Genomic DNA, 23,885 nt, shown 5'->3' with positions numbered 1-23,885 from the left:
TTGGTAGTTTTCTAGGTTGTACCCGAAGTATGATCGTGTATGAATTATGCAAAGGTTGAAACTCATTTCCTCTTTTTCGTTACATTGATTTCTAAATCCTGCGCTTGAATTGCATAAACTACTAGAACAAAGCACCATGTCCTGGAAATGTCCTTCTAACAGAACTTGATGGGAACGCATGGTTGACTACTACTAGAAACTGCTAGAATAAAGCGCCATGCGTTTCCTTCTCTCAAGATTTGATGGGAACGCAAGGTCGACTGTTATTTATTTTTTTTTTAAATTTTGGTCGTCCACATTTTTTAAAAATTTGAAAATATATCTCATTTACATGCCCAAAAATTCTTTATTTATCACTGAAAATCCAGGGTGGTACAAAAATTGGAAGAGGGAAAGAATATGTTTCAAAACTTTCAAGTATTTTATAATGGAAGAAATAAATATTCAAAAATTTTGAAAATAAATGTGAACCTTCCCCACAATGCTTTAAATATACCTGATTTTTTTCAATTTTTTCGGAGGAGTGGTTTCTTCAAAAATCAAATAAAATAAAAATCAATAGAACCACCCTAGCTCCGGCAATATGGCAGTTAAAGGGTTGAAACTTTCCAGTCTATGACCTTTCGAATGTGGTATAACAATATAAATTCTCTTTGGGGGAAGATTTTACATGCTTATCCTGTTATAGCCTTTGAATGTGGCAACACTGCCCGCTATACGAAATTGAACAACGCACGTTGCGAACGGAGCAAAGCCGCACGTACCGACGCGTCCCGGTTTTGCATCGTCATTTTGAACAACGATTTGAACGTTTAGATACTCATCGCTCTATAATTTCGGAACCGGAAGTCGGATCTGGATGAAATTGCCCAGTTTATTTAAAAACTATGAGAGCTTCAATATGATTCATGATTCGTGAAAATCGGTTCAACTGTTGCCGAGAAATCGAAGTGAGTTCCGTTTTGGGACATTTTCTTCACTATTATCGGTTTTTTCGGATGCGGAAAACAGGAGATAGTAGTGCCAAAGTAGTTTTATATATTCACTAAATAACAAGGTCTGCCAACAAGATGAATTTAGTAGTAAGTTTTATAAAAATGTGCTTGTGAAAAAATACTCATTAAATTGAAAATTTTCACTCATCGCACTACAATACCGAAACCGGAAGTCAGATCTGGATATTTTTTCAAACACTTTTTAAATAATTTCAAGTACCCTTTTATTTGCTTTTTAGTTTTTTGAAAATCGGTTGAGAAGTTTCCGAGAAAATTTAGTGTGCATTTTTTCATGAATTTGCACATATTCTCTTGTAATTCCAGAACCGGTAGTTGGATCAAAATGCAACTCAGGTAAATTGTATGAGGCCACAGTCCTTTTATTTGAATCTAAATTCGTGAAAATTTATTGTGTGTGACTATTTTTTCCCTTTTTTCGGTGCATATCACCCTTTAATTTCGGAACCGGAAGTCGGATCGGGATAAAATGTAATACCAGTCTATGGGGCCATAACACCTTTCCTTTGAATCCAAGTTTGTGAAAATCGGTTCAGTATTTTCTGAGAAAATGGAGAAGTCGATATTTTTCACATCGTTAAAAAAAGAGATAATCAGAAAGCTCCAGATCTGGTTAAGATGGCGGGTGTCACAGGAATTTCCAACCATGCGTAAAAATGAATTTACAGGAGCGTTGTCATGCAGCACTTGGCTGACACTTCAAGTTTCGGAGACATAATCGTACAAGTGACGTATTCGATAAATCAATTGTTATTCTATAAGGACCGTGCACGAGGGCGTGGTCTAGTGGCCCAGTGACGACAGCGCACGAAGCGGCGAGTGCAAAAAATAATCCTACCATACTCAAACTTGTAATAATCTGTGTTACTTTCTGGTGTATTTTCTCTGCGTATTTTTTTCCGGAGCCAGGAACTATTCGCGTGCGGTGCGAACTATTGTTCAACATCGACTGGTTATAAAATTTGCAGTCGAATTATTCGTTCTGTATCTAAATACGGTCACGTCATTCTCCGTCTTTGCAGTTGGATTTTGTGTGTAATATTGATCATATTCTCTCAAACACACTCTATTAAAGACTGTCCCAGAAAGTATGGACGCAACCAAAAACCGCTGCCATTTCGCAATGGTTCAGAATCTGTCAATTTTTATGGCTGCGTCCTGTTGTTTTCACTCTTCTCTAACCACTTGTGCAGTTGTTTATTCGTTTCCATTAGTGTGTTTCGAAATGCGTGGACTTTCAGCAGAACAAAGTCGAAAAATTGTGTACAAATGGTGCATGGCACGCGGACTGTCACTGAGAAAGATAGCAAAAATGGAAGGAGTAAGTGAAAAAGCCGTGCGAAATGCAATCAGGAAGTTCGGTGAGGATAACACCTTTGAGGATAAATCGAAAACGGGTCGAAAAAAAGGTACTGCCAACCCTCAGTTGGATAAACGTATACTGAAGGCGTTCGAGCAAAAGAAGAAGGTTTCAGTTCGGGATGTGGCCAAAAAAGCGGGCACTTCGAAGTCAAATGTTCTTCGTGCTAAAGAACGTTTGATTCTTCGAACCTATAAGAAGCAAAAACAACCAAAACGTAGTCCGAAACAATAAGTATCGAAAGCTGTACAATACGATTCTTGCTGGAAATTTGAACTGCATAATCATGGACGACGTTTCATTATTTCATTTGTGAAACTCGATTACAAATCCTTGCCAGGACCACAATATTATACGGTGAGAGATGGGCAAGTGTTAGACCAGTCCGAGACATCGATTGAAGTCGAAAAATTTGGCAAGAAAGCTATGGTCTAGCAAGCAATTTGTAGCTGCGGTAAGATTTCGAAACCCTTCGTCACCACTACTTCAATGAACAGCGGAATATACATCAAGGATTGTTTACAAAAACGACTTCTACCCATGATTCGAAGCCACAAGGATCCTGTTGTCTTCTGGGCAGATCTTGCTTCTTGCCACTACACGAAATCAACAGTAGAATGATATACTACCAAAAATGTCACTTTCGTCCCAAAAGACATGAATCCACCAAATTGCCCGCAACTTCGACCAATTGAGGAATTTTGGGCATTAACGAAGGCACATCTTAGGAAACTTGTCTCGGCAGCCGAAACCATTCAACAGTTAAAAAAAGATTGGAAAAAAGAGTCAAAACTTGTCGCCAAGAAGTATGTACGGATTTTAATGAGGAACGTTCGCAAAAAGATGCGCAAACTAGTCAACAATGTCTAAGTTGCAAATGTTGAGAATAATATTCTGTTGTTGTAGTCTAATATTATCAGTATATCGAATAAAATTTGAATATCTAATACTTGTGAATTATTTACAGCGAAATCAAAGTGCGTCCATACTTTCTGGTACAGTCTTTTTCACAATGTTCTCAGCATATTAAATGATTTTTTAATCGACTGGACTGGAAACACTGAAAAAATCTTGCTAAAAAAATTCTAATTTCAGACTTTTAGTAAAAATTGCTTCTGTTTAATTTCTTTTAATACTTTCACTTAAAGAAAGCACCCCCAAAAAAGTTCAAATACTTTGTTAATTGAAGTAAGTTTATCTCGAAGTTCTGCTTACTTTCGCTAAATTTCAATCTCACTTATTTTTCTCAAAGATGGCAGCCCGGCATTCTTTATCTTATGCTCCTACCGAAAATTATGCATATATCCCGGATGCAATTAAAACCGTCGTTTGGAGTACTATGTCAAAATCGGATAAAATCTTGAAAATTTGAATAAAAACTAGTCGAGTTTGTAGGTCATGTTAGTTGATGGCCATACGAACCAATTTCGATTATACCGGTTCTCGGGTTCCAGTGCCCGAAATACCTAAAATAGTGGAACTCACTTCGTTTTCTCATGGATGTCAGAGAACTGTTTCATTTTGTAAGTTATACTAGTTAATGCAAAAAGAATCTTTTTGGTTTATTGTAAGAATCGAGAAATATTTTTTAAAGTATACCATAATATTATATACAGGGTCCGCCATCTAACATTTTTTTGAACTAGCGCTTATTTCGACATTGGTAACCTTAATTTGATTTGACAGAAACTTAGTTTTATCCTTCCGCTGAACGAAAATGGTTGTGTATACGCTTGAGGAACGCGTGAAAATAGTGCAGTTTTACTTCGAAAATCATGGTAATGTTGCGGAATGTATGCGAAAAAAATCATCTTCTCGGATGAGGCACATTTTCATCTCGGCGGGTATGTTAATAAGCAAAATTGTCGCATCTGGGGGACGGAAAACCCGCACGTTATCATGGAGAAGCCGATGCATCCTCAGAGAGTGACGGTTTGGTGCCGATTTTGGTCTGGCGGCATCACGACAGCCATTTTTCTTCGAAAATGAGGCAGGAGCCGCCGCCACGGTCAATGGCGAGCGCTACCGCGCCATTATTACCGATTGGTTCTTCCCGTTACTTGAAGAGGAAAGCTTGGACACCATTTGGTTCCAACAAGACGGCGCTCCGTGCTACACAGCACAGTCTTCGAAGATCGAGTTATCAGTCGAAATTCGGATGTCGTTTGGCCGCCTCGGAGCTGTGATTTGACGACGTTAGACAATTATCTTTGGGGGGTTGTCAAAGGTAAGTGTTATGTGGACAAGCCAGAGACAATCCGAGCCTTGAAGGACAACATTCGTGCAGCCATAGCTGAAATAAAGCTGCATACAAACGAAAATGTACTAAAAAGCTGAACCGACCGTATGGCGTACTGCAAGGCCAGCCGGGGCAGCCTTTTGAAAGAAATTATATTCCACAATTAACCGGAAGGATTGTATTTTAATGTGGAAAAATAAATTTTGAACTCGGATGAACCGTTTGTGTTTTATTGCATGTTTAAAAAAAAGTTACATGGTGGACCCTGTATAAGAATATGATTGATATGAGAAAGGCATCATTATACCACTAGGATTAAAACAGGTTTTTGACTATTTTATTCAGCTTAAACATACGGTAACAGTGTAAAGCTATGGCAGGATAAATTCGCCTATTCGCCACTAATGGCACTACTTGTTGTCGTGCACGGTCCCTATACGCACAATTGTTTTCTAGAGTGTCCTATGATAAATAAGGGCAAATTACGGAGCAGTTGCCACGTCACATATAAACTAACTACACCCTCCGTATTTTTACTCTGGAATCTTTTTAAATGTGAAGTTCACATGAATCTAACATAAATAATATTGTGACTTCTAAACTATTCAAAGTTTTTTTTTTAATTATTGTCACGCAAACTGAATATGAAAACAGAGAACAGAAGAAAAATTTCACTAAATTTTTTCATATTGCCATGGTCATAGAACTTGATACAAGACGGCTGTCAAGAGTTGCAATATAATTTTACTCTAACCCTAGTTAAGTATGGAAATCGATAATTGTCTATTGCTCCAAGGTTGGGAAGAAGAGTGCATACTTACTCAATCGCTGGTATGTTTTATAATATCACTAGAACTCTCTGGGGGCTTACCTGAAATTAATTAGGAGACAATAAACAATTTATTATCCTATTTGTGTTGCTGTTATTTCAACAAAAAATCAAAGGTACAGTTGTTTCGGTTTTGATAAACTCTTAGAAAAATCGTAATTGCACATGATATAAAAAGCGTTTTGTATGTCTCGATAGAATCAACTATTTCATGTTCACAATGCAAAACAATTGGATTTAAAACGATTAATTAAAAACGTGCTTAATCCACCTAACAGTGAGATGATACCTTTTTTTTATCAATCCGCATGTGGTTTTTGCATGAATATTCTTCGGTGTTTCAGTTTTCATGACATTATTCTAATGTCCGTCGTTTTAAGTGGCAATTTGAGGTTTTTATCACTCATTACTCTGTAATGTCGAAACTGCAAATCGGATCGAATTTGAATCTAAAAGTGTAACAATCGATTAAACATTCCATGAGATGTCAAAGTAAGTTCCTTTTTAAAGTTTACGGTAATTCAAGGTACTTCCAGAGCCGGTATTCAGGAATTAGGATAACCCAAACCGATTCGTATGGCCATATGACGAATAAATTGCAAGATTTTTGAGTCCAACTTTAAAAGTTTTCGGGATTGTCATCTTCTATATCGCTTTGAATTTTTAAAATTCATCATCCTACAATCGGATCCATAATACATCCACATACATCCAGAATCGGAAGTCAGAATTGGATAAAATTGGATTTATTTTAATTTGAACTTTTGTTTCTGAAATTCGATTTGGCTTTTTTTTAGAAAACGATTGAGCTTTGAGAAACGATTCGATACTGGAACCGGAGTTCGAAATTCGGTGTAGCCGAAATCAGACAAATTCACCTGAGGAGTGTGTAGAAATCTTTGAGAAATTGTAGTGCGAATTAAAATTTTGAAAATCAATGTAGACATATTTGAGGAATCGTAGCGCGAATTGAAGTTTTGGGTGCCTTCCGAAACGAAAACTGAATACAACCAAAAATGAAATAAGTTTATTTGGTTATCGACTATCCAAATCTGCTAACCCGATAAAGCTGATTAATTTATGTGAAATAGACATTTTTATATTAATTTATATAATTTTTATATTAATCATCCGAAACCGGGAGTTGGATCTGACTGAAAAAGAAGACGTTTTATAGAATCTTAAAACTATTCATTTGAATCTTAGATGATTCTTAGATTTCATTTGGATCTTAAATTGGTTCAGCCATATACGAGAAAAATATCATGAACCAGAGGTCGGAACCAAACATTATTCAGGAACCTTGTTTGGGAGTATACGACTTTTCATATGAATCTGAGTTTGTAGAAAACGGTTGAGTCATCTCCGAGAAAATTGAGTGAAATTATTTTTCACACACGTATTTGCTGATCTCGACGAACTGATTCGAATGGTATATGGATGTTATGTTCTTCCAGCATTTATTGGAGTAAATAGTTTAAATCAATATAATTATGGAATTGCTTTCAACTCAAAAATTCTGCCATCATCTGGTTTACATATGGCATATTCGAACGATCATGTTGCCAAAAACGAACCGTGCTAAAATCGGTCCGAGGCAAAATACCATGCTGTACACAGTCTTTTGGGTACTTAGAAACAAATGTATGTTACAGTATAAAAAATCGTGTTTTATGTTGCTCCCAAGCATTTCTTTGCCAGACAGCGCTCAAAACTTCTACTGCTGGAATAGGGGAAAAAGTCGCTTACACAAAAATTTCGATATCTCCGTTGAAAATGGACGGATTTTAACAATCTATGGCTGGATAGCTATTACCGTGCGGAATTTAAGTCTGAAAATATATTCTGTTTTCAAGGTCAATTGTGACAGATACTGTCAAAAAACTGAAAATTTTGACATAAAACTTCGTACAACTAAAAAAGTAAACATCCGATCTCAAAATCATTCAATAGCGTTCAGAGTGACGAGGAGACCTTTCATTTGCGACTAGTTCGATCAAAATCGGTTCAGCCATCTCTGAGATCTCGACCTCTTAGTTGACAACACACATACAGACACACACATACACACACGGACATTTGTTCAGTTTGTCGAGCTGAATCGATTGGTATATGACATTCGGCCCTCCGGTCCGCGGAAAACTTTTCTAAAGTTTGAGCGAATTCTATACCTATTTTTTATATTTATAAGAAAAGTAAAAGAGGGTAAATTACAAGATACAAGAAATAATTTCGGTAACTACACTTTCGAATGTTGAAAACCCATTCCAGCACTAATACGATCGAGACAAAATATTTATATTTTGACACTTCTGTATGTCATCTCTTGCTTTAAAAATATATAGATGAAATGTTTACAAAGTTACCAGTAACTAAACCAAACAAAAGTACCTGTGCGTATACTGAGAAAATAATCCTGCCACCTTCACACATCCAGTATGGTACTTACTATGTAACGAAATCCTTTTGAAAGGAATCAACATTTATTAAAAGAAAATCCTACAGCTTGATGTCAAATCCGGACAGATTCAAGTAATATGCTATTATATTGATATTTACTCTTCTCAGTTCAGAAGCGGAAACAAACGAGGTTCTGCTGACAATCGTCGAAGCGGTAAATTGTACTCGGAAACTCTAACTCATGTGACATTGTTCAATTTTGAAAGCTTCCGTTGTCAAGTTTCAATAGTCCATTACCTGCCAGGATTTCAGCATGCTTTACCGTAGCGCTAGATGTATTTGATACCGAACAGTATCGGTAGCTCGATCATGAAACCCGGTGTTTATATTTCCCGACAGTCATTGAATAGTCCTGACAGGATGACCAGATGGTACCAAAATTGACACTCGTTGTCCACCATTCGAAGATAAGCACGTATGGAGTGGCAAGGACGATAGGGTGAATCGTCGAAAAGTTTTGCTTGCATAGGATATAAATAATAATAGCTCGAAAGAAAAGAAAAAGGAGGGAAAACTTCTTTCTCTTTCATTTGACGTCATTCTTGAGTGGCACATTTGCTCCCTGTCGCAACCAGCCAGTCATCACACAAGAGCAGCTGTTGTATCGAGTCAGATAACTTCACCTAGGGAACTTTCTGGGGTACTTTTTGTTGTTGTTGTTGTTTTTGTTGTCGTTTTCGGAGCTCCTTCCAATTGCATCCCAGAGTACAATGCAGCGGCAATGCGCAATCTTCTTGCTATCTTCTACCGAATGTTATCAGGATCAGGATGTCGTGTGCTGTACAGTGGTAGTGTCAGGAGTGTGGAAAAATTTCAGAACTTTGCTGTTACTATTGTCATTTTTCAACCGTGCTCTACAGAGCATTCCAACTTTCGACACCTATCCGTCGCACTGGTACCGTGAATAATGGCTCCCAAAGTTTGCTACTGCTGACTTACGGGGCGTAATTGAACGTTCTCCTCCCTCCAGTATAGCAGAAGTTTTCACGAAACTTGTGCACAACCCGGCAATTGGAATTGAATCGATCAATTGGAACTGTATATTGGTAAAACGGATTGTTTTGTTGATAAACTTTTTATTTGGTGCATACACAAAAAAGCTTCAGAATTTGCTCAAAATTAGAATCAACGAATTGACAAATGGCTCAAAACTTAGTAAAGATGGAAGAAGATCTGGGATATGTCTTGGTAAACAATACAATCTCAATAGACGTACGAAACGATAAACTTCGAGAATTTGCAAAACTAATGAAAACCGAGTGTTAGAAGATCTGGCACATCATTCATTTGTCAATTTTTTCACTTTTTGCTTTACGATGAATAAAAAAACGATAATATATCCTCCGATTGAACTATTATAGAACAAAAAAAGAACCTAGAGCGCAATGGAAAACTATTTTGTAACCTGTTCTCAAACCAATGTACTCAAATAAGTTTATCAGGAAAACTGACTACCGGAAAATAGTAATAGTTTGAGATGAGAAGTGTAATCTGGTTGAAAATCTACTAGCGGTTATCAGGTGAAAGATGATTAGTCATATAAAGACTGTCCCAGAAAGTATGAACGCAACCAAAAACCGCTGCCATTTCACAATGGTTCAGAATCTGTCAATTTCTATGGCTGCGTCCTGTTGTTTCCACTCTCCTATAGCTACTTGTGCAGTTATTTATTCGTTTTCATTAGTTTGTTTCGAAATGCGTAGACTTTCAGCAGAACAACGTCGAAAAATTGTGTGCAAATGGTGCACAGAACGCGGACTGTCACTGAGAAAGATAACAAAAATGGAAGGAATAAGTGAAAAAACCTTTGAGGATAAACCGAAAACGGGTCGAAAAAAAGGTCATGTTAACTCTCAGTTGGATAAACGTATAATGAAGGCGTCGAGCAAAAGAAGAAGGTTTCAGTTCGGGATGTGGCCAAAAAAGTGGGCACATCGAAGTCAAATGTTCTTCAAAACGTAGTCCGAAACAAGAAGCATCAATCAGGCCGAAGGTTAGAAAGTTGTACAATACGATTCTTGCTGGAAATTTGAACTGCATAATCATAAACGACGAAACCTACGTGAAACTCGATTACAAATCCTTGCCGGGACCACAATATTATAAGGTGCGAGAAGGGCAGGTGTTGAACCAGTCCGAGACATCGATTGAAGTCGAAAAATTTGGTTTGAAAGCTATGGTCTGGCCAGAAATTTGTAGCTGCGGTAAGATTTCGAAACCCTTCATCACCACTGCTTCAATGAACAGCGAAATATACATCAAATATTGTTTACAAAAACAACTTCTACTCATGATTCGAAGCCACAAGGATCCTGTTGTCTTCTGGATAGATCTTGCTTCTTGCCACTACTCGAAATCAACGGTAGAATGGTATACTACCAAAAATGTCACTTCCGTCCCAAAAGACATGAATCCACCAAATTGACCACAACTTCGACCAATAGAGGAATTTTGGCCATTAACGAAGGCACATCTTTGGAAACATGTCTCGGCAGCCGAAACCATTCAACAGTTCGAAAAAGATTGGAAAAAAGTGTCAAAACTTGTCGCCAAGATTTAAAAAAAAAATAAATAACAGTCGACCATGCGTTCCCATCAAGTTCTGTTAGAAGGAAACGCATGGTGCTTTGTTCTAGTAGTTTATGATGCATCTCAAGCGCAGGACTTAGAAATCAAAGTAACGAAAAGGCGGAAATGAGTTTCAACCTTTGCATAATACATACACGATCATACTTCGGGTACAACCTAAAAAGCTACAAAGCAAGAACTTACTGGTATGTTCTGATTTTAAATCCAGAAATCATTCACAAAATTCAGGTTATGAATTTTAGATCTTGATTTTCAAAACTAAAACTGAGTTTTAGAGTTGATTTCTAGGCCATAATTTTATTTCTGAATTCAGTTGCTGAAATCAATTCCGAAATACAGTTTCAGAATTCATTTCCAGAATCCTGAAACTACTTGCTGGAACTGAATTCAGAACTTGAATTCTTGAATTCGGTCAATTTATTCAGTAATTACAAATTTTTGAAAAAAAAATCGATGAAAATCCCAACCCGAGCGTTTGAGTGTTAATATAGTGAGCAGTGAGATGATACCTTTTTTAAATCAATCAGCATGTGTTTTCCGCTGAAATTTTTTCGTTGTGTTTAGTTTTCATGAAATTATTTTAATGACCGTCGTTTTAGAGATATTGTAATTAAAATTTTGGAGCTGCAAGACGAATCGAAGATAGAAATTGTATGAAATTTTAAAAATTATTCTTTCAACCTAAACGTGAGAGAATCGATTAAGCATTCCATGAGATGTTGAAGTAAGTTCCTGTTTAAAGTTTTTGCCATTATTTATGGTACTTCCAGGAACGGTATTCAGATTTCAGAATAGTAATTTGAATGTCCATGAATTAGTATGACGAATAAATAGTTTTGAGCCCAACTTTGAAGATTTATCGGTATCGTCATCTTCTATGATGGTTCGAATTTTAAAAACTCTTCTAATTTCAAAATTGGAAATTGGAATCGGATAAATATTACTAATTTTATATGGTAGTTTATTTTAATTTGAATTTTTGTTCATTAAATTCGTTTTGGCCTTTTTTTAACTTCTCTATTCCCGATACTTTCGGAAACATAATTTGGAAATCGGTTTAGCCGAAGTCAGATAAATTCGCATAATGGGTTGTAAAACATTTAATTAGATTCGAAATTTTTGAAAATCAGTGTAGCCGTTTTAGTGAAGTCGTAGTGCGTTCCACATAAAATTTTTGGGTACCTTACGGGATCGAGAACCGAATAGAGTTAAAACTGAAATGAATTTATTTGGTCGTCGACTCTCAACTCCTAACTCCTTCCATTTTTGCTATCTTTCTCAGTGACAGTACGCGTTCTGTGCACCATTTGTACACAATTTTTCGACGTTGTTCTGCTGAAAGTCCACGCATTTCGAAACAAACTAATGAAAACGAATAAACAACTGCACAAGTGGTTAGAGAAGAGTTTAATCAACAGGACGCTGCCATAAAAATTGACAGATTCTGAACCACTGCGCAAGTAATAAAACAAATACGGAAAAGTTCATGAAAACTTTTTCAAATTTCGATTGTTTTAGCTAATATTTTATAATTTTGAGTTGCATTTTTAGATTCTTTGTGAAATTCTGCTACAAACACTACTTTTCAGTTCTAAAATCATCCCCGTGGAACGGAACAGTAACCGTTTATACATTTCAAAAACCAATTACGGCTCGGCAAAGCAAAATTTCAAAATTCTAAGAATACTTGGTTATGATAAATTTGATTTCGAAAACTTAAGTGTTTTTGGTTTTTCGAAAATCGGTCTAGTTTTTGAATAATTGATCAAAAACGCGATTTTCGCATTCCGCTACATTTCACCCTAAAACTCCTACTACTGGAATAAGGCAAAAAATCGGCAATTAGGCTCAAAAATATTGATATCTCCGTTAAAAAAGGACGGATTTTAAAAACCTATGGCTTCTTGGACAGCTATTACCGTGCAGAACCTAAGTCTATATAAGTTTTCAAGGTTAATTGTGACAGATATTGTCAATAAAACTTTTTGACATAAAACTTCGTATAATTCAAACAGTAAACATCCAATCTCAAAACCATTCAATGGCGTTCAGGGTGACGGGGAGACCTTTCATTTGCGACTAGTTTGATCAAAATCGGTCCAAGCATCTCTATGACACACACAACACGGACATTTGCTCAGTTCGTCGAGCTGAATCGAATAGTATATAGCACTCGGCCCTCCGGGTTTTGGAATTTTTTTCCAAAGTTTGAGGGAATTCTATACATATTCTTAATATTTATAAAAAAAGTTTAAGAAAAAAAGTTTTGTGTGGGACATTACCCACCCGACCTTTTTTTATTTGGCTGAAGCATTCCACATGAACAAAATACAAATTTTCATCATCGGTTTTCCATGCTGATTCTAGCCTTATTCTAGAATATATGTCTCAGAAACGGTAGAACCAATTGAATTTGTGTATTCAGTAACTGTCGACAGGTTAACTGTAAATGTTTAAATTCATTTGAAAATAAATCATAAAAATCATTTTGCTCAAATCTGTATTTTGATTTTTTTCGTCATATGTTGTAGTTATCAATTGAAGACAAACACTAGGAAAGGTCCTAAGTGAAAATGACAGTGTCTATTTGTCTACTTTCTCTTCCGAAGAGGTGTCTTTTGTGAATAATTTCTTGATGGTCATTAAATCTACGTTGTACTCTAATTAATGTTTTTAAATAAATGCTATAGAATATCCTTAAAAGCATTGCTATTAGTGAAGATCAGCTGAAAATGGCAGAGTTGTTCACTGTAGAAACAGGATGTATCTAGATGACGCACCCTGTAGTTATGTAGTCCTACGTCAACAGTTAGAAAACCCAATAGAGTTGTCCCTTGAGGTTGTTAAGAAAATTTATAATTAGTTTTATTATATGAATCCAGAGCAGTTCAAACAATGTGATCATCTTTAACTCAGCACACCACAGATGTTACCAAATCAGTGGATATGAATATGAATATGAATTGGTCAACTGAAATTCTAAATTCTCAAGAATTGCCCAGCTATTCCATGATTACCGTGCTGAATCAATGAAGACGAGAAGATGATTTAAATCCAAAAACCCCAAACAGATAAACATTCTACTTTAAATAACCAGAATTTTGGTTCGAAACCTCTCTGGCATTGACAATTTACGAAGTGCAAAGACAATCATTGAAAACTATTTGAATCAATTCAGAGATTCCATGTTTGTTACAGAATCAATTGTTTTGGCGTTAATTAAAAGCAAAGTCCTTGCATTACTATCCTTTTTTTGTGGAATTTGGCCTTTCTGTTTCAACAGACTTCGCATCCGATTTCATAGTGTACAGAATCATTGCATGGCTAGTACTATGGATCCTACTGACACAAAGAATCCTTCCAGGTCGGGGCTCAAACATACGACAACTGGTTTGTAAGACCAGCGTCCTATGCATTGAACCGCCAACCCGGGACGTTAATTAACTGATTCTATTTTATTGTATACGTAGAGAACAGCAGAACTAAAATTTTAGGTTTGGTAATATGTTGGAACGACGACCATTTCCAGTTATGACAACTGAATATATACAAAAACAATTCGGAATTGACAAATTATTCTTCTGCCCTTTTACTTGTATAAACTGACAAGACAACATCCGCCCTCCGCGCCAAATATCTTTTCCTTTTTCTGTTTGTAAATGAGAAAATTAAGGGGCTGAAGTCCACTAGCAGATTGAGAGTACCTATTAGCTCTCTCCGGACAGTACCAACCTAGATGCCGTGTGGAATCCGGCGGAAAAAAATGAACCAAAAATAGATCCACTGGGTTCCTGCTTCCATGTCGTAAAAGGCGACAATTGCAGGAGTTTCTTTTTCCTTTCAGTTATTAGATATTTTCAATGTTGCACTTCTGATTACTCTATTTTACTAAATTATCTTTTCATTCAACCTATCAATTTCCATCTAGCTTCGGAGAAAAGTTTTATTTGGAATGTTTTCTTCTTCCATGTTGTTGATTGTCTTTCAGGATTATAAATTGAATGATAAAAATCAACTATTGCGCAAATCCGTTGATATTACAAAGTTAATAACAGAGATAACATGTATCGATATATTGAACACGTAGTAAAAAAAAACACTAGATATTAATATTTCAAACAATAAATTTTTGTTTTTCTCGGTAGCCGGCTGCCCAGATCAACCAATCTAACCAATAAAATTATTTTAATAAGTAATTAAAACAATAAAGCGGAAATAATAAAGAATAATAAATAATGATTATATAACAAGTGTTTAGAATATGTCAATGCAATGAATCAATTATTTTGTCTAAATCCTATTCACTCGTTTATTTTGTATCACGTAATTTCATTTATAAAACCCTTCTTAATCCACCTAGTGGTTTGATAATGCCTTTCTCTTCTTTCATAACAGTCTCATGAAAATATATTTCATACTTTTATTAAAGAAATTCGGATACTAATTTCGACACCAATTGATGCAGATTGATTCGAGTAGTTCACAAAAGCATGCTTCAGTGTTTATGTCACACAGTCAGCATCATTTTTCCAAACTAGTGCTTGACATTTGCGTTGCCTATTTGTAATCAGTGATGCTAATCTAAAAAAAGCCTTCTTAGTCCATTTAGTGGAATTTTCATATATCTTGAAAAATCACCATAGTGGGGAGTAAATGAAATTTTCGAAATCGAAAAAAAATTTTTGATGCCAAAAGGCTTAGAATTGCATGAAACGTCGAGATTTAGTGTCATCTCGAAAAAAAAATTTTTTGAAAAAGTCGACTTTTTGGGACTTAGAAAAAATATGAAGTGCCAGAAAGTTGATTTTTTCAAAAAAATTTTTTTTTGAGATGACACTAAATTTCGATGTTTTATGCAGTTTTAAGAGTTTTGGCATCAAAAAAAATTTTCGATTTTGGAAATTTCATGTACTCCCCCCTATGGTGCTTTTTCAAGATCGAAAAATGTCAAACCTTTACCACCGGGCAGCACCCCTTAAGCATTTCCGATTTAGGTCAAATTTTGCATGAAGGCTTTTTTCGAGGTGCTTAAACTTTTGAGCACTAGAACTTAACGAAAATAGAGGTGATCCCAAAATTTTGGCACCCTTATATATAAGAGCGGTAAAAATCATCGTGTTTCGTCGGTTACGTCACTTATGCCATCATATATCTGGAACCAAAAGTCACAGCCATTTGATCTTCGAACTTGATCAATGGCCCGATAGTAGCTTTCAAACGAGCCCAAGTTTGTTAAAATCGGATCAAACATCTCTGATAAAATTGAGCGCGTTCAAATACAACGCTTTTTGTCGGTTACGTCACTTATACAATCATATCTCCGGAACCAAAAGTCACAGCCATTTGATCTTCGAACTTGATCAATGGTACGACAGTAGCTTTCAAACGAGCCCAAGTTTGTTAAAATCGGTTCAGCCATCTCTGAGAAAATTGAGCGCGTTCAAATACAACGCTTTTTGTCGGTTACGTCACTTATACAATCATATCTCCGGAACCAAAAGTCACAGCCATTTGATCTTCAAACTTGATCAATGGTACGACAGTAGCTTTCAAACGAGCCCAAGTTTGTTAAAATCGGTTCAGCCATCTCTGAGAAAATTGAGCGCGTTCAAATACAACGCTTTTTGTCGGTTACGTCACTTATACAATCATATCTTCAGAACCAAAAGTCACAGCCATTTGATCTTCGAACTTGATCAATGGTACGATAGTAGCTTTCAAACGAGCCCAAGTTTGTTAAAATCGGTTCAGCCATCTCTGAGAAAATTGAGCGCGTTCAAATACAACGCTTTTTGTCGGTTACGTCACTTATACAATCATATCTCCGGAACCAAAAGTCACAGCCATTTGATCTTCGAACTTGATCAATGGTACGACAGTAGCTTTCAAACGAGCCCAAGTTTGTTAAAATCGGTTCAGCCATCTCTGAGAAAATTGAGCGCGTTCAAATACAACGCTTTTTGTCGGTTACGTCACTTATACAATCATATCCCCGGAACCAAAAGTCACAGCCATTTGATCTTCAAAATTGATCAATGGCCCGACAGTAGCTTTCAAACGAGCCCGAGTTTGTTCAAATCGGTTCAGCCATCTCTGAGAAAATTGAGCGCGTTCAAATACAACGCTTTTTGTCGGTTACGTCACTTATACAATCATATCTCCGGAACCAAAAGTCACAGCCATTTGATCTTCAAACTTGATCAATGTCCCGACAGTAGCTTTCAAACTAGCCCAAGTTTGTTCAAATCGGTTCAGCCATCTCTGAGAAAATTGAGCGCGTTCAAATACAACGCTTTTTGTCGGTTACGTCACTTATACAATCATATCTCCGGAACCAAAAGTCACAGCCATTTGATCTTCAAACTTGATCAATGTCCCGACAGTAGCTTTCAAACTAGCCCAAGTTTGTTCAAATCGGTTCAGCCATCTCTGAGAAAATTGAGCGCGTTCAAATACAACGCTTTTTGTCGGTTACGTCACTTATACAATCATATCTCCGGAACCAAAAGTCACAGCCATTTGATCTTCGAACTTGATTAATGATCCGATAGTAGCTTTCAAACGAGCCCAAGTTTGTTAAAATCGGTTAAGCCATCTCTGAGAAAATTGAGCGCGTTCAAATACAACGCTTTTTGTCGGTTACGTCACTTATACAATCATATCTCCGGAACCAAAAGTCACAGCCATTTGATCTTCGAACTTGATCAATGGCCCGACAGTAGCTTTCAAACGAGCCCAAGTTTGTTCGAATCGGTTCAGCCATCTCTGAGAAAATTGAGCGCGTTCAAATATCTTCGAAAAGTGCACACACATACACACATACACATACACATACACACACACACACACACACACACACACACACACACACACACACACACACATACACATACACATACACACACACACACACACACACACAGACATTTTCCGATCTCGACGAACTGAGCCGAATGGTATATAACACTATGGGTCTCCGAGGCTCCGTTCGAAAGTCGGTTTTTCCAGCAATTCTAATACCTTTCTATAGAGAAAGGCAAAAATAGGGAAGTTTTTATTCTTTACGCGATAGTATTGCAAATTTTTCTTCAGTTTCCTTGAATAAGGGCTGTGAATCAAGACTTTCCGGGACTTTAATATAGGATATTGTTGAAACGTTCACTCGGGAAGTCAATGAGTTTAGTGGTGCATCCGAACAACTTGAAATCGGAACATACTGAGTCGCGCGAATAATACCAATACTGAAATTTTTACTAACAAATATCCTTCTCCCGTGACACTTGTGGAGTGCGCAGTAATATATACGGCCTCTAATAACAACAAGTGTTGGACTAACATCCCTTCCCATTCCTTAGACGATCTACGTTCCGGCCTGGCCGGCGCCGGTACTGATCAATGAATTGTGGGGTTACCAGAAGATGTACATTGAAGGATGATTTACCAGTCCCAGGATGGATCATCTAGAAATTCCCTGTACAATTTCAGTTAATCCCGATCAGTAACGGAGTAGGAACCAGGGGTGGTCGCTCAAGCTCAAGCTCAAGCTCTGTTTGTAAATGAGAACATTAAACCGTTTGTTGTCCCCTAGAGTATCTTACATACCTGTTCATGGTAATTTTAATAAACCAAGATTTATTATAATTTATCCAAAATATAGCATGACACCATTTCCGATTTATTGTAAATAGCCAGCGATGTAATCAATTTGAATTAAAAATGGCAAAGCTTCCGTTTCGACAGTACGGAATGGGTTACGCAAGACGTATGACGATAAATTAACTACCTTTCGTGGGGATATTTTCAATTTACCCATTTGAAACGGTACGATGTGTCAGCTTAATGGAGCAATGGGACTGCTACAAGATACCATACATAAATTGCAAAAAAAAAATGGACACAGACTAACGAATTCTCTGCTCATATTCCAGAAGTGAGTTCGAAGATCTTTTTTCATGGAATGTTCGATAAGTTGGTTGGTTAGGGATCTAGAAAAATATGTTCAGTTAATTTACAGTTAGCTGTCAACTTTTTTGTAAATTGGTCTCAATAATTCAATAACCTCAACACCATGAAGATATTACCACTAGTAAAATCAAATAACCAACTCAAAATACACTTCTCATAACCGCGAACATTCGCCTAATGATGGTCAAAAATAATTCTATCGTTACAGTTCCTTAATGTCAGGATCCCGAAAGTAATTAAACAACATTTTATTAGTTTGAATTGTGTTAATCACTGCCCTATTCATGCCCATATTGCTGAAAACTTTCACATTCTACTACGGCCCAGAATGACTGCACGGCGACGACGATTCCATTCCGGGGGAACGTTTCCTCCTGAGTAACTAAATACTTATTGAAAGCCATTTATCAGCATCACACCAATCGTTGCCACAACAAAGGAATGAAACCAAAGCTTCGCTCCAGTTCCCCGTTGAAAACGTTGAAAATCCTGAAACCTCCGATTGCAGCCTAACTCTCACACCATCGAGGCTTAAGGCGAACGTTTTGTCGCATCCTCGTTCAAGTGTTCAGCGGCTGCGGGATGTTGAAATTTGTTTTTTTTTGTGGTGGCCAAATCTGGTGAAAATTTCTCCTGTGAATCACAATCGAAGCAATAGCAGCCTGATGTGACTGTAGCAGTCAAGACGGAGACCGTAAACCTTCCGAATGCGAATGAATATCACAAGCCGGACTGAATGGGGAGGCGCACTTCAGCACCGTGTATTTCATTGTTGATGCAATACGAAAGCAGAAAAAATGCCATCCGAAGAGCACAATTCCTAAAGTGTGATAATGTTCTATAATTTATTTCATTCACGTGAGTGGCTCTTGAAAGCTTTAGTGTTGTTTGGTTTCGAATTTCCTGGGTATCATGCGGCTCAAGATTTACTCTTGAGATGCCAGGCGACAGTTTGGACAAATTGTTATTGATTGAGTGGGGTTTGTCGGAAAAATATGTTTGTTGTGACAAGTGGAGCGGATGGACAGGGCGGCTGATTTTATGAACTGCGGATGAATTATTCAATTCGACCGAACCGGGTCGTGAAAAACGAATACCTAAAGCAGTCAGTGTCGGGTCAAACCGGAAATGTGAGCATGATTTTTTGATTCTGCAACAGACAAGTAGTTAAACGTCTGATTTTCTTTCGATGGATAAAAAATCAACAAAGAAACAAAGAAACAAAGAAACAAAGAAACAAAGAAACAAAGAAACAAAGAAACAAAGAAACAAAGAAACAAAGAAACAAAGAAACAAAGAAACAAAGAAACAAAGAAACAAAGAAACAAAGAAACAAAGAAACAAAGAAACAAAGAAACAAAGAAACAAAGAAACAAAGAAACAAAGAAACAAAGAAACAAAGAAACAAAGAAACAAAGAAACAAAGAAACAAAGAAACAAAGAAACAAAGAAACAAAGAAACAAAGAAACAAAGAAACAAAGAAACAAAGAAACAAAGAAACAAAGAAACAAAGAAACAAAGAAACAAAGAAACAAAGAAACAAAGAAACAAAGAAACAAAGAAACAAAGAAACAAAGAAACAAAGAAACAAAGAAACAAAGAAACAAAGAAACAAAGAAACAAAGAAACAAAGAAACAAAGAAACAAAGAAACAAAGAAACAAAGAAACAAAGAAACAAAGAAACAAAGAAACAAAGAAACAAAGAAACAAAGAAACAAAGAAACAAAGAAACAAAGAAACAAAGAAACAAAGAAACAAAGAAACAAAGAAACAAAGAAACAAAGAAACAAAGAAACAAAGAAACAAAGAAACAAAGAAACAAAGAAACAAAGAAACAAAGAAACAAAGAAACAAAGAAACAAAGAAACAAAGAAACAAAGAAACAAAGAAACAAAGAAACAAAGAAACAAAGAAACAAAGAAACAAAGAAACAAAGAAACAAAGAAACAAAGAAACAAAGAAACAAAGAAACAAAGAAACAAAGAAACAAAGAAACAAAGAAACAAAGAAACAAAGAAACAAAGAAACAAAGAAACAAAGAAACAAAGAAACAAAGAAACAAAGAAACAAAGAAACAAAGAAACAAAGAAACAAAGAAACAAAGAAACAAAGAAACAAAGAAACAAAGAAACAAAGAAACAAAGAAACAAAGAAACAAAGAAACAAAGAAACAAAGAAACAAAGAAACAAAGAAACAAAGAAACAAAGAAACAAAGAAACAAAGAAACAAAGAAACAAAGAAACAAAGAAACAAAGAAACAAAGAAACAAAGAAACAAAGAAACAAAGAAACAAAGAAACAAAGAAACAAAGAAACAAAGAAACAAAGAAACAAAGAAACAAAGAAACAAAGAAACAAAGAAACAAAGAAACAAAGAAACAAAGAAACAAAGAAACAAAGAAACAAAGAAACAAAGAAACAAAGAAACAAAGAAACAAAGAAACAAAGAAACAAAGAAACAAAGAAACAAAGAAACAAAGAAACAAAGAAACAAAGAAACAAAGAAACAAAGAAACAAAGAAACAAAGAAACAAAGAAACAAAGAAACAAAGAAACAAAGAAACAAAGAAACAAAGAAACAAAGAAACAAAGAAACAAAGAAACAAAGAAACAAAGAAACAAAGAAACAAAGAAACAAAGAAACAAAGAAACAAAGAAACAAAGAAACAAAGAAACAAAGAAACAAAGAAACAAAGAAACAAAGAAACAAAGAAACAAAGAAACAAAGAAACAAAGAAACAAAGAAACAAAGAAACAAAGAAACAAAGAAACAAAGAAACAAAGAAACAAAGAAACAAAGAAACAAAGAAACAAAGAAACAAAGAAACAAAGAAACAAAGAAACAAAGAAACAAAGAAACAAAGAAACAAAGAAACAAAGAAACAAAGAAACAAAGAAACAAAGAAACAAAGAAACAAAGAAACAAAGAAACAAAGAAACAAAGAAACAAAGAAACAAAGAAACAAAGAAACAAAGAAACAAAGAAACAAAGAAACAAAGAAACAAAGAAACAAAGAAACAAAGAAACAAAGAAACAAAGAAACAAAGAAACAAAGAAACAAAGAAACAAAGAAACAAAGAAACAAAGAAACAAAGAAACAAAGAAACAAAGAAACAAAGAAACAAAGAAACAAAGAAACAAAGAAACAAAGAAACAAAGAAACAAAGAAACAAAGAAACAAAGAAACAAAGAAACAAAGAAACAAAGAAACAAAGAAACAAAGAAACAAAGAAACAAAGAAACAAAGAAACAAAGAAACAAAGAAACAAAGAAACAAAGAAACAAAGAAACAAAGAAACAAAGAAACAAAGAAACAAAGAAACAAAGAAACAAAGAAACAAAGAAACAAAGAAACAAAGAAACAAAGCCATCCTTCATATTATCAACCAATTTTAAATAATCTAATTTGACAAAACACATTTGAAATTGTAATTTGCACAATAACATTTACGAATATTATGTGAGATCGAGTGTCCTTTCGTTCGAATATAAGTTTACGAATATCATCGTAGCCACCTCTGAAAAAAATGGAGTGCAAATTTATCAAATATCACTTTGTAATGTCGGAAGTTGGATCAAGATTTGAGTTTATGTTCCGCAGATATATTGAAATAAGTGACGTAGCTGACTGGACCGATTTTTTCCCCTTTCTATTTTCTTGGCGATTGCTAAACCAATATCATCAAATTTAAGCTCGTTCGAAAGGTTTAATCGAATAACTGTCACTTCTGGTTCCAGAGATATTATGGTATAAGTGACGTAACCGACAGAATGCAATTTTTCTTATCAAAACTTATTTATGACCCAATTTCAAGAAACTCTGGCTGTGACTATGAGACAAAGTATAAAGTTCAAATAGGTGAAACTTCTGTTTCGAGAGACATAATGGTATAAGTGACGTATCCCATAATACGCACTTTTTGGAAATAAAAATGCCTTACTCTTCACTATATGAAGCCGGGTGTCGATTAATAAATGCAGAATAAGCCGCGTAACCTTTTTCTGTCATAATTTTGAACGCTTATAACTCAGTCATTTTTGATGGATTTATATAGTTCAGCTGTCAATCGATTCGGAAACATTGAGTTTGTTAAACATTGAGGCGACGTCGTTTAAGTATTTCAATACTATACTATTGAAAAATCGGCTTGAATTGACCTATATTTTAACAAGCCAATCAAAGCTGGCTGTAATAATGTCATCCCCACGACCGTACGAACTGTCGCATCATTTATAAGGAATATAAATGACCCGATCATTTTTTGAGCGAGACAAATTGTTTGATTAAGGGCTGAGGACAGTACCGTAAAGTGGTAGGTTTTTTGCTATTTTCCCGTTTCAAACTAAATTTTCTTGGAAACGGTGCAGAATAAAGAAAAACCCACCTGACAATGTATTCGAAATTTAGTTGAGAATATTCTGTGAAATTTTTTCTGACTGAAGAACTGCTGAAAATTGGAAAGATCGGAAATGCATACCTCAACTTGTTCATCGAATATCTCGGCTTTGAAGGCTTGTATCATAAATCTACAGTGACAAAGTCTAGATAATTTAGTTTAGACGCGATTAGTACATAAAAGCATATATGTTATCGCGATAAAAATAAAGTCTTGTATTTTTCTGTGAAGCAAAGTCAGTTTCAATGCATCCGCCATTTGTTTTGCTTTGGTTTCCTGATAGCATTCTGAAAAAGGAGAGAGAAATAAAATTGGCTCGATAAGGCTGCCAAACACACAGACATTCAATCTTTGTGAAAGTTGAATATTTTTCATTGTTCATTGGAATTCATGTAATGTTCAACCCACACGATAGATTAATGTGATAAAACTTCTCATCAAAATAATAAAATGTATGCTGGCAACCCGGTACAGTTTGCTCGTATACGAGAGAATTCAAAAGAAATTCGATGCGCAAAGGGAATTGAGCGAGCCACGTGATTGATTTAAAACTCAACACGTGACCCTCTGTCCTCAAACCTTAATGAGTGTGTTTGTTTGAGTATATTGAATATCAATTAGCTGTTGATTTTGATTTCCAGTAACTAGCAGACCAATTTAAAACTATCGACGATAGATTTTTCGGACCTAGTAAGAAGCACTTGTAACTCGGTGATTTGTTGTTGCATTTTCCACCTTTAACTTAACTCGAAAGCATTACTTCAATATTGTACGATTAAAAATAGATTGATTTGTCGACGAGATCGTATCCACACCGCAATCTCAGTTTGCAAGCGGTGGCTTGCAAATGGCTTCAGTTCAAAGCTGTAATATGAAGATAATCAAAGATACTTATTTATTTATCTCTAATATCTCTTTATCTTTATTTACCTGTGATAATATTATAAATAAAATTCGACAAAAATGTATACAATCTTCGGTTGAATCGTTTCAATGTTTATAAAGTTATAAAATTATAATTGAACCTTTT

The 23,885-nt window shown here is 35.6% G+C and overlaps 1 protein-coding gene across 7 annotated transcripts in view; it reads right to left on the bottom strand.

The window, feature by feature from the left end:
- LOC131435566 (potassium voltage-gated channel protein Shal) overlaps positions 1-23,885 on the bottom strand; it is a 556,411-nt gene that overhangs the window by 352,036 nt on the left and 180,490 nt on the right. The gene's annotated exons all lie outside the window — the stretch shown is intronic.

Source organism: Malaya genurostris, chromosome 3, assembly GCF_030247185.1.
Source record: "Malaya genurostris strain Urasoe2022 chromosome 3, Malgen_1.1, whole genome shotgun sequence".
NCBI classification, from domain to species: domain Eukaryota; kingdom Metazoa; phylum Arthropoda; class Insecta; order Diptera; family Culicidae; genus Malaya; species Malaya genurostris.
This window is presented reverse-complemented; position numbering and strand designations above follow the sequence as displayed.